The following is a 16,507-nucleotide window of genomic DNA, read 5'->3' on the forward strand; positions in this document are numbered from 1 at the left end:
TTGTCAATTTCTTGGTGCCTTTTTACTCACCCCGGGGGAGCAATTTAAAAAAAAAAAAGGCACCTCCTGTTGCGGCACTTTTATTTTACTCTACTCACCTGGTGGCGCTCTGGGTCTTTGGCGACGCTTCGGCGGCGGGACCTTCACTTGCTCTGGGTCTTCGGTGGCATTTCGGCAGTGGGACCTTCAGTGCCGCTGAAGACACCCGGAGCAAGTGAAGGGCCCACTGCTGAAGACCCGGAGCGTTGCCGGTTGAGTAAAAGGTGGCACCATTTTTTTTTTATTGCTCCCCCTGTTCCCTCCACCTGGCTATGCCACTGCTCATAAGTCATGTGCTCCAGCCCCCTAATCATTTTTGTTGCTCTCCGCTGAACTCTTTTCAATTTTTCCACATCCTTCTTGTAGTGTGGGGCCCAAAACTGGACACAGTACTCCAGATGAGGCCTCACCAATGCCATATAAAGGGGAATGATCACTTTCCTCAATCTGCTGGCAAAGCTCGTAGTTATACAGCCCAAAATGCGATTAGCCTTCTTGGCAACAAGGGCACACTGTTGACTCATATCCAGCTTCTCATTCACTGTAACCCCTAGATCCTTTTCTGCAGAACTGCTGCCTAGCCACTTGGTCCCTAGTCCGTAGCAGTGCATGGGATTTTTCCGTCCTAAGTGGAGGACTCAGCACTTGTCTTTGTCAAACCTCAGATTTCTTTTGGCCCAATCCTCTAATTTGTCTAGGTCCCTCTGTATCCTTTCCCAACTTCCAGCATATCTACCACTCCTCCCAGTTTAGTGTCATCTGCAAACTTGCTGAGGGTGCAATCCATGCCATCCTCCAAATCATTAATGAAGATATTGAACAAAACTGGCTCCAGGACTGACCCTTGGAGCACTCCACTTGATACCGGCTGCCAACTAGACACGGAGCCATTGATCGCTACCCACTGAGCCCGATGATCTAGCCAGCTTTCTATCCACCTTATAGTCCATTCATCCAGCCCATACATCTGGCAAAAATACTGTGGGAGATCGTATCAAAAGCTTTGGTAAAGTCAAGGAATAACACATCCACTGCTTTCCCCTCATCCACAGAGCCAGTTATCTCTTCATAGAAGGCAATTAGGTTAATCAGGCATGACTTGCACTTGGTGAATCCATGCTGACTGTTCCATGATTTTTCCAAGGACTAACATGAAGCTGACTGGCCTGTAGTTTCCCAGATCCTCCTTCTTCCCTTTTTTAAAGATGGGCACTATATTAGCTATTTTCCAGTCATCTGGGACTTCCCCCTGATCACCATGAGTTTTCAAAGATAATGGCCAATGGCTCTGCAATCACATCCGCCAATTCCTTTAGCACCCTTGGATGTAGTGCATCCGGCCCCATGGACTTGTGCTCATCCAGCTTTTCTAAATAGTCCCGAACCACTTCTTTCTCCACAGAGGGCTGGTCACCTACTTCCCATACTGTGCTGTCCAGTGCAGCAGTCTGGGAGCTGATCTTGTTCGTGAAGATAGAGGCAAAAAAAGCATTGAGTACATGCCTTGTCTACACCAATGTAGCTGCATTAGTGTCAACTCCACTGGTGAAAAAAAGGCAGCTTTACCTGCAATCAAACGAGTGTAAACTGTGCTGGTGCAGTCACAATTTACATTGGTACAATGCATCTCTAACCAACTGGTCAGCATGTGTGCTGTGTGTCCCTCTTGGTATCCATGCTACACAGGAAGTAGTCCTCCACATGCCTGAATGAGGAGTTGGCTCCAATATAGCCACGGTGGTGTAACTGTTCCAGTATCAAAGCCCTGTTGTAACCAAGGCCTAAGGTCTGCAGGATTTGGCTCAGGGCTGGGATTAAATGTAGAGAGAACACTGGGATGGCTACTATGGTAGCATGTATCCCTGTTCTTGTTACAGCTGCTTGAGAAGTTTTGAATTTTGAAATGCTGACAAAATTTCACATTTTGAAATTTAATAAACTGAAAAAAATATAACACTTCAGTAAATCCTGCCCCTCATTTTTAAGTAAACTGTAGAGCTAGTCAAATTTTTGAATTGGGGGTTGAGGGGAATAGGACAGAAACAGGAGAAATTTGATTTTCTCCTCCTGTTTTTTTTCAACCATATCTAGTCTGATTTCATTGATCAAATGGCCAAGGTCTTCACTTGTTAAGGTCCTGAGTCAAATTAACACTTCAAGCTGGATCTGTTTGCAGGGTCAAAGGCAGCTGACAGATCTAATAGCAGCAGGACGCCTGGCATGAAATTTTGACCCCATTGGGGTCAACACAAGTCTTGCCATTGACTTTAATGGAATCAAGATTTCACCTCCAGTCTGTATCCATCATCACTGATGAACACGACCAGTGCAATCAACAGTGGCTTGTTAAACTCAGCAGACTTCTCCAGAACTAATTTATGGTCTGTGGATAAATAACTTTTCATCTGTTTTGATTACAATCCAGAAATCTCTTTATCCAACATAGGATATTGGGTCTGTCAAGAAGTTCTTCATTTTTCCTATAATGCTTTTTCTCTTTTTTATCTTGTGGGTCCCTTCCAAGTCATCAACTATCTTTTGGACAACTTAGCAAGACAATTATGTATTATGAGTTCACCATCTGATAGAGCTTCTATGGCAAGGTCAAAATGTCCTGCCAGTGCTTTGCTCATTAACTTAATTTACTGTAACTTCAGAAATGTCTTGTAAGGTATCCATCATATAGGAAGTCAAAGGGCACACTGAAGCCATGTTCTTCTAACTCACTTAATGATCTTTGCTCTGTCAATTACTTAATTATATCACTTTTGTTACACTTTTGAAATGTTCACCTCTCTATTTTCTAATCTTTCTTCCTTCTCCCCTTTACTGTGATCACAAATTTGTCTGGCAGTTTCATTGTAGCCACTTTTTGTGGACAACTTCTGTGATTTCTTGGCCTGTGGTGTCTTCCTTCAGCTCGGATTTGGTTTAAAGCATTGAAGTTGACATTCTTCTAGATTTCTTTACAATATTTCTCTTTTAACTCTCTATATTTTTGAATTTCATGAAACTTGGAGCTTTGTGGACACTCATACAAAGCTATCTTATGTTACAGGCAGCGTGCTCTAGTGGACAGGGCACTGAAGTGGAAGTGAAAAGACTTGGGTTCTATTCTTGTTCCTGCCAATGACCAGCACTGTGGCACTGGAAATCTGTGCACCCCCACCTGTAAAATGGGGGTGATGATACTGATCCCCTTTGTAAAGTGGTCTTTGATAGTGATTGATATAAAATCTATATAAGAACTAAATATAATGATATTAACATAAAAGACATCATGTACATGCTTGGCTGACTCATGATGAAAGGAGATATTTCATTATTTATGGTGATGGAGCTGGCTTTACAGGCATTCAAAACAAGCACTGTCTGATGATGCCAAAGTGCATGCTCTTTGTTGTGCATGCTCCTCATCTAGGGTGACCAGGTGTCCTAATTTTATAGGGGCAGTCCTTATTTTGGGGTCGTTTTCTTATATAGATTCCTATTACTCCCCACCCCCATTCCGATTTTTCACATTTGCTGTCTGGTCACCCTATCTTCATCCCAAAGAAGACCTAATCTAGTTTCACTTCTGCCTCTAAAGACCTATGCTCTGCTGTGCCCAGATTTCCTCATGAAACTCCTTTGATTACCAAATAAAAGAAAGTGGTAATATTAGGGCTGGTGGAAAATTTTCCATCAAAACTTTTTTTAAACAGAAATTTGGGTTTTTGAGAAAATGAACATTTATACAGAAAGTGCCTGTTGTCCTCAAAAAAATCCATTTTGTTGCAAAATGAAACACCACAAAACGGGGTGTTGCTTTTTAGCTCAAAACACTTTTTTTTGTTCGTTATGGTATTTTTTGGGCAAATGTTGTTGTTTGTTTTTCAGCCAAAAACTACCGAAAAACAGGAAAAATTATTTATTTTTTAATAAAAAAATGAATTTTTCTGCTGAAAATGAGAACTACTTCTTTTCTATGGAAATTTTTGATGAAAACATTTTCTGGCCAGTTATAATTAATATAATTAATCATCTACTTTCACTATTTCCATAGAATTATGTTGCCCTATTCCAAGTTTCTCCTTGTTTTCTTTCCTCTACCTTATTGCCAGTATTGGCACTGAAGCTTCCCTTAATGATGACATATGTTCCTCACTCATTCAGAATATGAGATAACTCTTTACATAGAGCATCTGTTTATTTATCTAGGGGACATGTGGCTAGAACATAAACTTGAATGAGCTCTGAGAAAGGCCATCTTTAAATAGGAGAATGGATTAATATTGGTGTAGCGAAAATCCTTCCAACCCCTAATTTGATTACTAGTCACAAAAAATTCTGAGACAATCTCATTATAATTAATATAAGCATTATTTTTTTCCACTGGACAAATGTTGTCATAAGATAACTGATGTACCAAACAGAAACAGACCTACATTATTTTTCATACTGCATGTTATTGCAAGCTTCTCTTTAAGGATCCCATCCTGTGATGTGCTGAGAGTCCTTAATTCCCACTGACATATAGTGGCCCAGTATTTCCTTTGCATGCACCAGATTTGCAGATATTGCAATACCATGTCTATTTCACCACAGTTTCTAATTATTTTATGACATTACATTAATATATATCTGTGTATTGATTATTACACGTGTATTTTATACATAAATGTGACAATTAATTATACTTTAATGTTTTGATAAGAGCTAATCTGAATAATTTGATAGAGACTGAAATGAGACCAAATAACTTTCTGGAGAAAGAACTGTGTTTTTTTTCTTTGATAGAGAAACCAAGATTTTCATGGTTATTGTAATGGGGTGGCTTCCCCCCCTCCAGCGGAAAAAGGGTTAAAGTCAGCCCTGGAAGAAGTTTGTGGCTGAGAACTGCTAATCTGGGCTGATTGGGGAAGGGGCCACAGCTGGCCCACACCCCAGTCAGGCCACAGCTGGCCTGTATAAAAAGGCTGTGAGCCAGCAGCCCAAAAGAAGTCTCTCTCTAGGCTGGGGGAGAGCAGGGCCTGGCTGTTTGCAGAAAGGGTACTGGGAGTGAAGCAGGGCTGGGAAAAGGGCAGGGAAGCTCCAGGCTGGCAACTCCTCAGGCTGCAGGGCCTGGTCCAAAACCTGTAGAGGTACTGGGAGGCAGAGGAAGGCAGCAGGTCTGAACCCCCTTGCCTGTCTTAAGTGGCTTTTACACTGCAGTCTGCCCCAGTGAGCAGGGGCTATATGATTACTGGCAGTAGCCCACACTGAGGCAAGGAGGGGATTAGAGGGTTGGGGGGGTCCTGGAGAGGAGAGACCCATAGAGACTGGTGGGGTATTGCCAGGGGGCAGCCCCAGGGTAAAGGGGCACTGGGGTCTGGGAGGCACACAGGGCCAGCAACAAGTAGGACACCGGCCTACAGAGGGCACCCAGACTGGAAAAGAGCTAATTCCCTGAGATGACCAGCAGGAGGTGCTGCAGGGTGCATGTTTACAGTCATCAATAAGGCAAAATTTGTCTACTAGTGAGAAAAGGAAAAAGCACGTAGCTGTCTGGAGTATCTGATGCTTGGAGAATTGATGCGGAAGCAATAGAACATTTAGTTCGCATGTAATCATGCAAAAACCTTTGTAGTCCTTTGAAATACACACATATACATATAATTCGTGCTGACTTCAGTGCAGGTAGGATAGAGCCCTAAACGTGACACATCCTCATACTACCACTGCCATTCAGAGCGCAAAATCACTATTTCATTGCATGCTAATACCTGAGTTGTTGGTTAAAGCACCAGTTTAAAAAATCACTCTTCTGTCTAAAACATTGCTAGTCATCATTATTACAGGGAATCCGAGATTACTGAAACTGAAAAATTAGAGGGGGAAAAAAGCCATTCTTGCTATATTTTTCCCCAGGGTTTACTTTGTGTCATTGACAGCATTTTCTATATAGTCCATCTCACTATTTCTTCTGTCACATCAATCACTTTTCTTGCTGTTTCTGTGCATTTCTCACAGTGCAGAAAAGGAGAGAAAATACATTTTTGAAAATAGGAAAAATGTGATTGTAAAACTAGAAAACTTGACAAAGGGGTAGGAGTAGTTGCAGTACTAGAAACTACTTTGATCTAAGTTTTGATTTGCTGAGGTTCCTTTAAATAGGAAATTCTTCCTTTTTATATTCATAACACTCCTTGTTCCATAAGACAGAGTGAAATGACTTATGGAAATGAAATTATTCAACGACATGCTTTTCTTTTTTTCTCATTACTCTTCATTTTCACTACTCTTCACTAAGTAATATTGCTCCATGAAGATTTTTATGTCATTTCTGAAGCATCTCAAGTGGCATTCAAAACTCTCCAGATATCAGTTTATTAATCCTCTGGTGCAGTAATGCCATGGTGATAAGTCCAGTATAACTACCTAGACAAAGAGATGGATAAAACCCCCTTAAACCAACAGGAGAGGACAACGGACAGTTTCCCCCCTAGATAGCACATAGAAGCAACTTGAACAGTTAAGGCCACATCCATGCAAAATTTCAGTGAGGCCAGACAACAAAAGCAGTTAACAAATTGTTTGGTGTGTGAATAAGGCTTGGTCTTCACTTAAAATTTAGGTCGCTATAGCTGCGTAGGTCAGGAGTGTGAAAAAAATGCCCAATCCCTAGAGTAGGCACAGGTATGGCAACAGAAGAATGCGCCCATCAGTGCAGCTACTGCTGTTTGGGGTGGTGTTCCTATACCGAGGGAAAAACCACTTCTGTCAGTGTAAGCTGCCTCTAAACCAGGGGTTCTCAGGATAAATTTTTTGGTGGCCTCAGAATGCAGCCACCAACTCTTGCTAGTGGCTGCTCTCATACTTTCTCCCCTAAAATACCTACTTAGGATTAGGAAAATCAAATAAATATGCACATATACGTGCCCAAATCATTGTAATTTATTTATTGCTAGCTAGTAAGTCTGTTGTGAAAAGTGATATTAACAAACATACAAGTAGCACTTTTCACAGCAGATTTAATAAGCCCTGGGGACAAATTAAGCCCTGGATGGAGGGTTAGGGGAGGCGATGGAGGTGGGGGGCAGTTGGGGGCTGGAGCCTGAAGCCCTGCAGTCAGAGCCTAAAGCCCCATGGCCAGAGGATAGGGTCCAGGGATGGAGCCTGAAGCCATGTGGCAGGAGCCTGGGGGCTGCCACTGTGCAGCCAGAGCCCAGGGCTGGAGCTCAAAGCCCCACAGCCAGAGCTTGCTTCCCCGTCACCCCAGGGATGAAGCCCAAATCCTGAGCCCACCACCCCTGGGAAGGTGGGGAACTCATTGGCTGCCTGCTCCTACACTGTTGTGCCCCAGGTGGCTCCAGAGAGGGGCAGAACCCAAACCCTGCTGCTGGCCCTAGCAACCAACACCAAGGCAGTGCATCCAGGAGCAACAGGGAGGGGGGAGGGGGAAGAGGCTCTACTGTGCCCTCCCCCCCATCACAGCCTAGGAGGTTGTGGCTGCAAAAAAAGACTCTTGGTGGCTGCATGTGGACACAATGGCCACATTTGAGAAACGCTGCTCTGTACTACGGGGTTATGCTGGCAGAGCTACAGTGACACAGCAATGCCAGTGTGGTCTCCCTAGTGTAGACACACCCTGAGAGAGATTGATTGTAGTGCATCTGTGCTACAAGGTTGATAGCACTGGAGAATGAAGTCCTCTTTCTCCAAAGGATAGGTGCAACATGGACAGTGGCAATGTGAGCTTCTCCACAACCGCCTGCCAGTGAACTTCATGACTAACCAAGAAAGATTGGTCTGGTCAGAGGTCAGGTTATACCCCATAGTCAACACAGTTCTTGGCCGCTTAGCTGGTAACAAGCCTGCCAAAATTGTGTCACGGCTTGGAGAGGAGGTTGTGATGAGGAGTCCTACCCATTGGACTGAGACCACAGACCAGCACACTCTTTCACCTAAGTCACTCAAGTATTTTTAAATATCTGCAACATGAGTGGTCTTTTCGCTTTTTAAAAAAATGTTTCCATTTTTTTTGAACAATCAGAACATATTTACTTTAAAAAAATTAGCTCAATGGATAGATTGACTCCAATAACAGAGCTCCCCGGGGTTGACCTGCAAGTGACTGTATGCTGCTTGTCCTTTTCTGTTTCAGTACGGTTTGATTTTTATTTAAAATGTGCAGGGGGAGGAGGGGAAAGGCACCATATGAGAGACTGTTTAACAGCCTTCTAGTGAGTGTATAGGCAGGAGCTCTATTGATATGAGACCATATCAGTTCTATATTATGCAGAATTTTGAAGTCTGTAGAAACATTTAAAATGATTTTTTCTTATAAAAGAGGGTGACACTCCATCAATGACCTATCTTGGAATGCCTAGGAGTTTATTTTATTAACATTTCCTGTATATAAAGAAGTGCTTGGAGTGTTCTATAGGTGCACGTGCAAAAACAACTATAAAGTCACATACATTAATGAAAGGCCCGCTCCTGCAAGCCTTCGGTGCAAAGAAATCCTATGGATTCCAAAGGGAGTTATGTGAGCAGAGGCTTGGAGGTTCGGGTCCCAACTACTAGAGTGCCAACTATTGGTATGGGAGGGAGTCACCAGGTGGTGCTGTGACAAATAATCTTAAAAGATTTTTTCCTTAGCATTTCAGCAGTGTACTATGGTGGAACAAATGCTGTATTGTTACTTTTGTGAAGCAGATTTATTCAGGTGGAAGCCATTGCAAACAGCAAGAGTTCCTTGCCTTAATCTCTCCAACTAGAATCAATTCTTGCTGCAAAGGTGGTTCCTGAGAACTGGGCATTGTTGGCTGGGCTGAGATCTCTGCATGCAGTTTGTGACCATCTCTGTTCAAGGACTGGTGTACATAGTGTAAATATACAATTTATACTCATAAAATACCCCAAGTCTGTGTCCCTGATTTCACCTCCTACAGGAAACTGACCTGCCAGACTTTGAAATCTGCTATAGCTGGACAGAGAGGTCACAAGAGTAGAGAACTTTGCAACCACTAGCAACCTTAAAACTGTAAGGATATGAGACCAAAACATAATGTTTAATCTCCCATGTGCTAGTTTATCTTGCTATAATGGGCTGGATTAAGCACTTCTCTATTACCTTGATATTGTCATCTTCAGTCACAGTCACAAAGTGTTTTGACCTGTTTTAGGTTCAGCTTTTTGGAACTCTCCCTCTCTCGTTTGTTTCTCTGATCCTCGTCCATAATTTTAAAACTCAATATTTTGCCCTCACTAAGAACTATGAGTTGTGGGCTTGTTTTTACTGTTGATTGTTGCTTGTTTTGTGGCTGTATCTTTCTGGGATGCTTCCTCAGCACTTTTGATCAAAGACATAATATAAACAAATGTAATGTAATGTGCTCATTTCTTATTGTTATAGACTGATGTTAGAGAACTAAAATCTTATGTGGAGTCCTCACTTTAATCAAGAAACTGAAGAAAGTTTATGAGCACTATATATTTCTTTTAATTTGTCCAGAAGAAAAATATGGTTGGCAGGGGGAAAATAGATCATTTCCTGTTATGAGTTTACTTTCTAATGTTAATAAATGATACTGAATAAAGTGGCAACATGGATGCATGAGAAACTGCTAATGAACCATTGCCAAGCTGCCTAAAAAGACAATGGATATCATTTTTATGGGGGATTTTCCTCCCCCGGCCCCGATCAAAAGGACAGCAGCGATGCAATCTGCTGTTTGTGTAGAAAATGTGTCAGGAGAAGCAAAGAGGGCACACACATGGGAACATCTGCTCCAAGAAGCCACTTGAAAATTAACCATTTAGGCCCTGAGTCAAAGAGGTGCTTAAGCACATGCCTAACTTTAAGCATGGGAGTAGTCCCAGTGACTCTTGGAGTCACACTCTGGATCCCGATTTGCTCCTGGGGCAGCACAGCTACTCACTGCCTCTTGCAAAGCCACAAATAAGCCCTCAGGGCCCAATTCTAAGACCACTGACGTCTGCAGGAGTCTTTCGCCTGAGTTCCGTGGGAGCTTATGCTCAGCTTGTGCATGCTTTTCTCACGCTGGTGAGCAGTTACTCACACAAGTCATCCCATAAGCTTCAGTGAGACTACTCACATGAACTCCCCCCTTAGTGTCATTTCTAATAGAAAGTAAATTTGACCATCGGACGTTAGGCATAGAAACCCCTCCTATTATGCACTTGTTACTCATTCTGCTTCCATTTCTTTCGGCAACAGCCGTACACTACTATGTTCCCTTTTGGGGAGGATCATCACAAAAAGCTATTAGCCAGCTCTGTTCTAAAAGCGAAAGGGGGTGGCAGGGGGCAAGACTCCTGATTGGTTTCATCTGTTTGTTTCAATTACAGGTGCATCGCTCACTCACAGCTACCTCCTGTGCCCTTTGCGTGAAGACTTGTTGCCAACACAAAACTATTTGTCAACCCAGCATTTTAATAACTCACAAAAAAATAATTCTTTGTTCCTTCTATGTATGAAAGTGAAAACCCCACCTTGTCCCAAACATCCGAGACTGGCACGAACAGGGGAAAAACAGCTCAGTGTTGTTCTAGGCCGATAGCCAAGACAACTTGTGCAAGTTTGCACGGGACATAGTTTTCATAGGCAGAGGGTCTGCCTTCAGCGAAGTTCAGAACTAGCTGCTAGCCACTCAACCTGCCAGTTTCACTGAGTCACTTCCCTGTTATCCCTCTGCTACTCTACCCCACCCACAGTTAGATTTGGAACTGGACAAAAATTATCTTCTCACAATTGCCCCTTATCGCTTGTGACATATTGAAGACTCCTTGTGAAAACGTCAACTCTAACCTCTCTCTTGGCCCAGTCCTGCCAGCCATTACTCATGGAAGTAATCCTTACAGGAGCAGTCCTATTTAAATCAATGGCTGAGTGAGTGAGGGTTTCTGGGATCTGGCCTTTATTCGTTTTGTTTTTCTGGTAACTACCATTCCATTTATTTATTTTTTTAGTTTCTGTGTAGAACAGGGGTAGGCAACCTATGGCACATGTGCCGAAGGTGGCACATGAGTTGATTTTCAGTGGCACTCACGCTGCCTAGGTCCTGGCCACTGGTCCGGGGGGCTCTGCATTTTAATTTAATTTTAAATGAAGTTTCTTAAACATTTTAAATACCTTATTTACTTTACATAAAACAATAGTTTAGTTATATATTATAGACATAGAAAGAGACCTTCTAAAAATGTTAAAACGTATTACTGACACGCGAAACCTTAACTTAGAGTGAATAAATTAAGACTCAGCACACCACTTCTGAAAGGTTGTCAACCCCTGGTATAGAACTTAACCCAGACTCACCTTTTTATCATCTTGTTACTCTTCTCTGGGACTTTTCTATTGCCTCAGTGGGCCAAATTTAGCCCTGGGGCACACGGACACACCTCCATTGACTTCAGTTGACTGCACTGATTACACCAGGACTTATAATAAAACAAAATGAAAATCTGGCCTCATCACAGTCAGTGTGAGTTTTGCCCTGGGTGTCAATGGGCCCAGACTGTGTGCCTCATATTGGGCACACCAATAAACCAAATGCTATATTGCATTCCGATTCTCTTCTATGCCACTAATTACAATAGCCCTTTGCCTGCTCACCCGAGGATCAGTCATTAATTGTGCTAATGGTTTGGTTTTTTGAGGTGTTCTCCTGGTGTCCCCATATATTGACTATATAACTCCAAATGTCATGACCTCTCATTTAACGTGAGACTCACAATGCCTTTGTCCTCCATTCTCTCCATCTATTTCAATCTTTCTGGATGTTACCACTTCACTTTAGAGGCAGCATGAAAAAGAGGGAGAGTAGACATGAGGAAAGAGGGAAATGAGCACACAAATGGGTGGTTGGGCTGAGTGCTGAGGAAGAGTAAAAGGAAACAAAAAATCCTTCATGGGGGAATTAAGTTGTGGAGGTCTGGAAGGTGAGAGCAAGGAGCATGAATTCAATTCAAGTTCCAGTAAAGGATTAGGAAAGGGGAAAGCAAAGGTAAAGTTGACTTCTGCAGCAGTTTTGGATAGATTAGCAAGGGGTAGAGTGATATCCTTGTTCATATTAGAGGAGGGTCAAAGAAATGTGCCTTGCATTGGAGCAGGAAGTGGTGAGGTTTGGGATGGTTCACTCCACAGTCAAGGTTCTGTCTCCCGCATAGATGAGCTTAACGCTTATTGTTAAGAGTTCCATTGTGTCAGAAGAGAGAAGTTGTCAATGATGGTCTTCATCCTGTAGTTATAGTTGGAGCTGATTACTGTCTGCTTTGGGGTTTCAGCATGGGGGATGCAGAGAAATGGGCTTTTTAAGTTAATTTTTGTACTTGTAACTTGCACTGGGGTGCCTAGGGATAAATACAAATAAATAATCAAGGGGCATTCAGGATCCCAGTGCAAAAAGCAAAGATCAGAAGAAGATAAGAGAAGAACCCTTATTTTCCACTTATCAGAGAGCATGGGCAAAGACAGAACCATTGCTATGAGAGAGACAGGATTTCTCTAATACAGATCACAACACATTTTCTATCTATTTTCTATCTAGGCTGACTACATGGTTCACAAAAGAGGAACTGATCCTACTTAAGAGACCTTTTACGGACAATGAGATAGATGCATCAATTCTCTACCTTGCAAAACTCTGGGTAACAGAGGTAAGCTGATTTATCCTAGGATATAAGTGTGATAGATATTGCAATCCCATGCAATATCTTTGGGGACCATATATACTATTAACTTTATGTATCACTGTAGGCCAAGGATTGTATGCAACTCCAGATGGGTGGTACCACAGCTTCTCCAGGAACCAAAGGCAGTGAGGGGATTAAAGTGAATCACTTAGGTTGTAAACACCTCCAGAGAGGTACCATCCCTGGGGGAGGTTTGCATATACTGGTTCAAGCAGGGTTTCCCAGAGACCAGCAGACAAAGAAATGGCTTTGGCATAAAAATGCTGAGCTTAAACTTCTTTCTGATAAAACAAACAGACAGGACCTGCTTTCAATAGCAGAAGCATTGGAAAGATCTTGGCCCACTAGGGCCTCATAAGACTGGTGGGTGACCTCTGGTAGGCTTGTAGCATGGTCTAGGAACGTGAATTGTTGTTATATGTTCTGTAATGCCTTTACCTTAAGAATAAAGGTGCTTGCTTAGAAAGAGCTATGTGGTAACTACTGGCAATACACTATTCACAGCCCTCAGAAAGAAAGCAACACATGGATTCTGGCCTTTAGGCAGACTGGCTTGCTGGGGATATCACAGTGCAAGGCAGGGGCTGTGCAGCCTTCAAACCCCTGGTGAGAAAGGAGTGGGACAAGGGTCCCTGTCCAGACACAGGTGATGGCTGGAGACCTGAGACCTGACTGGGACCTCCTGGCATTGATCAGAGGTGGTGGTGGGGATATACAGATGCAGTTACGCTGAAACTGTGACAACATCTGCTGAGAAACTGTTGCTAGAGAAAGAAGTCTTCACCTCAATGTGATTGGTATCAAGCCTTTATGCTAGTTTATTTTATTGCTTTTAATTAGAAGATCTCCCCATTCTGATATAGCAAAATACCATTGCTGCAGATAAACACTTACGTATACATTACAGTGTGTTCTTCCTGGTATTGCTAAAATAAAGCCTCGTGATGAATTGTTAAAATAATGTATGATGCAATTTTAAACAGAACAATGTTGGTTAAGTTCTTTTCCTTTAACAGGATATTTTCTTATTCCCTGGCAATCTGGCCTCTAACTGAATTACTTGGCTTATCAGTCACTGTAATGGCTTCTGATTTAAACAACTTTGTTAAGACATAACTCCTGGTACCCAGTCCCCAGTTGACACCAAGTTGATCTATTGCTATTCACCGTTAAGTATAGTCAATACTAACTTGCATTCACCTGTTATTTTGTAGGCTACCAGACTGCTTTTTTCTGGGAAAATTTAACAAACAAAATGTTAAAAAAAAATGAAAATTCTCCTTTACTGCTACTGATTTTTTTTATTTAAAAAGACTAAGACATTCTGAATATAAGCATATAATACAAAGGAAGGCTCCAAACATCACTTTGGGAGTAAAAAAGGGTTAATGTGGGTGTGTGTGTGGGAAATATTTAAAGACTATACAAAACAGAAAAGCGTAAATTGTATCCTACCATATTCATGCAAATTTGCAACATCAGCAGAAACCAGTGGATGGGGTTTCAATGAGCGTAAATGTTTCATATGAGGAAGAGGGAATCTATGGCGAAAGGCTGCACAAGGACCTTTACCGAGATCACAGCCTACAACAATAACAACTCGAAATGAAAAGTGTCTAGCAAGCATAGCACAGAGGTCATGACAGCCAACTGTTATCAGCAAAACTAGGCAGACAGGCAATACAAGTGTGAAAGATGCATGTCTAATGGGAATGCATCCCAAATCTCAGGAGTGATAATCACCCCTTAACACTGGAGGTAAAACAGAGGTGTAAGAGCAGAAATGCTTGGCTGGCTTCAATGAGAACACGTGCAGACGCTCCCATGTAGAATGGTGCTCCCCAAACAATATCCATTTTGCTGTACCTGTGCATGCACGTCAGTTCCAGATTGGTGTGTTCTTCCTAATACCCATTGTTGAAATAAAATGGATTAATACATTTTTTACACACGCACACATATACTCAGCAACATAGGGATCCCATTCAGGGATGAATATACTATGGATATAGAGCCTGACACTTAATTACACTTACATGCACATCAAACAGAGCATGGCACACAAGTTTTAGGTGTCAGAGAGATATCAAGGGGACATCCATAAAACAAATAAGTCTTTTGAATCAACAATCGCTGGTGCATTGGCTGGGCATCCAGAATCCTTGGAGGAGACCACAATGGCTGCAATATTTACTGTGATCATGTAAGGAGCTGCAAAGATGCATGTTAAAGCTGCCTCAAGCAGCTCCCTTGTTTGCTGCACTTGACCATGCCTCCTTTTCAGAAAGCAACACCCACTTTTTCCATAGCAGGACCAAGTAGTGAGCAAGCTGTCTGCACCATATCATATTTCCCTAAAATCATAAGGTAGCAAGCCAGATGCTCAACTGATGTAAATTGGAGTAGCTCCACTGACTTCAATGGGGCCACTCCAATTTATACCAACTGGCTCCGCATTCTGTTTGGTATAACTTCCACTTGTATTGAGAGGATGAGCTGTAACTGGTAGCCTTTCTAATGTGTGCTGTGAACCGGATGGCATAAATGGGCTTCAGAAACAGAAGCATAAAAACTTAAATACATAAAACCAGTTATGACCAACGTATTTGATATCCCTTCAGTTCTTATGAGTATATCCTCTGTCTTATCACCAATCCTCTTTGCATGAGCAATAGATTGGGTGATAAAGAGGCACCAAAAGGTATCATGGACGGAGTAAATTGGGTTAGCAGAAATGAGTTACACAACCTTGACTTGGCTGATGACACTGCTTTCCCTAAGTATGACATGGAACAAAATGACTGCCCTACATCACAGGTAGAACAGGGGGCAGTAACAATTGGATTGAAAATAAATACAGAGAAAACCAAGATTATGAAGGTAGGAAACAGGACAACAGATGCAAAGGTGTTCGTGGATGGAAAAGAAATCAACCAGGTAGAAGAGTTCTGCCATCTGGAGAGTATGATGACATTTGAAGGTGGCTGTGCTAAAGTTATTCATACGAGATTAGGAAAAGCAAACATTGCTTTTGGAAGGATGAACGATACCTGGTCAAACTATGGTCTCCACACCAAACTAAAATTGAGATTATACCATGGGACGGTACTGAGCACGCCACTGTGTGGAACAGAGATTTGGCTGATGATAGTGACTAACTAAAAGAGACTGGAAGCTGCCCATCACAGATGGTTGAGAAAGATATTACACATTTCACAGAAAGACAAAACAACAAATGCAAGAGAAAGGGATCTGAGAGAGCAAGACATGTTAGAACATATCATCAAAGAAAGAAGGTTCAGGTGACTGGGACATGTAAACCATATGGAAGATGGAAGGCATGCTAACCAGGCACTGAAGTGAGTACATAAGGGTAGAAAGAGAAAGTGAGGAAGGCCCAGGAAGAACTGGCAGAAGAGAGTGACAGAGGATATTGAATGCACAGGCATCACCTGTGAAGTAGTACCACAAGTAGGAAATGGAAGGTCTGGACTTCCCGATGTGTCAGAGACTCAAGGGGAACTAAAGTCTAAGGTAAGGCCCTATGACTACAATACTATTTCTAAAATTGATTCTCCCTCTGAATTGGTATCGACTAACCAAAACATAAAAGCAAGATCACATAGCACTTAAATAACAGAGAGAAAACACAGGGAAGCCTTCTACACAATGAGATGAGAGAAAGTGAGAGACTATTATCAAATCACATAAAAAACCCTGTTGCTACCACTGCCAAGCTTGCACATGGAGAGGGAAGAGATACCATGAGGTAATATATATACTTGTTGGA

The sequence above is a fragment of the Chelonoidis abingdonii genome, chromosome 4 (assembly GCF_003597395.2).
Source record: "Chelonoidis abingdonii isolate Lonesome George chromosome 4, CheloAbing_2.0, whole genome shotgun sequence".
NCBI classification, from domain to species: domain Eukaryota; kingdom Metazoa; phylum Chordata; order Testudines; family Testudinidae; genus Chelonoidis; species Chelonoidis abingdonii.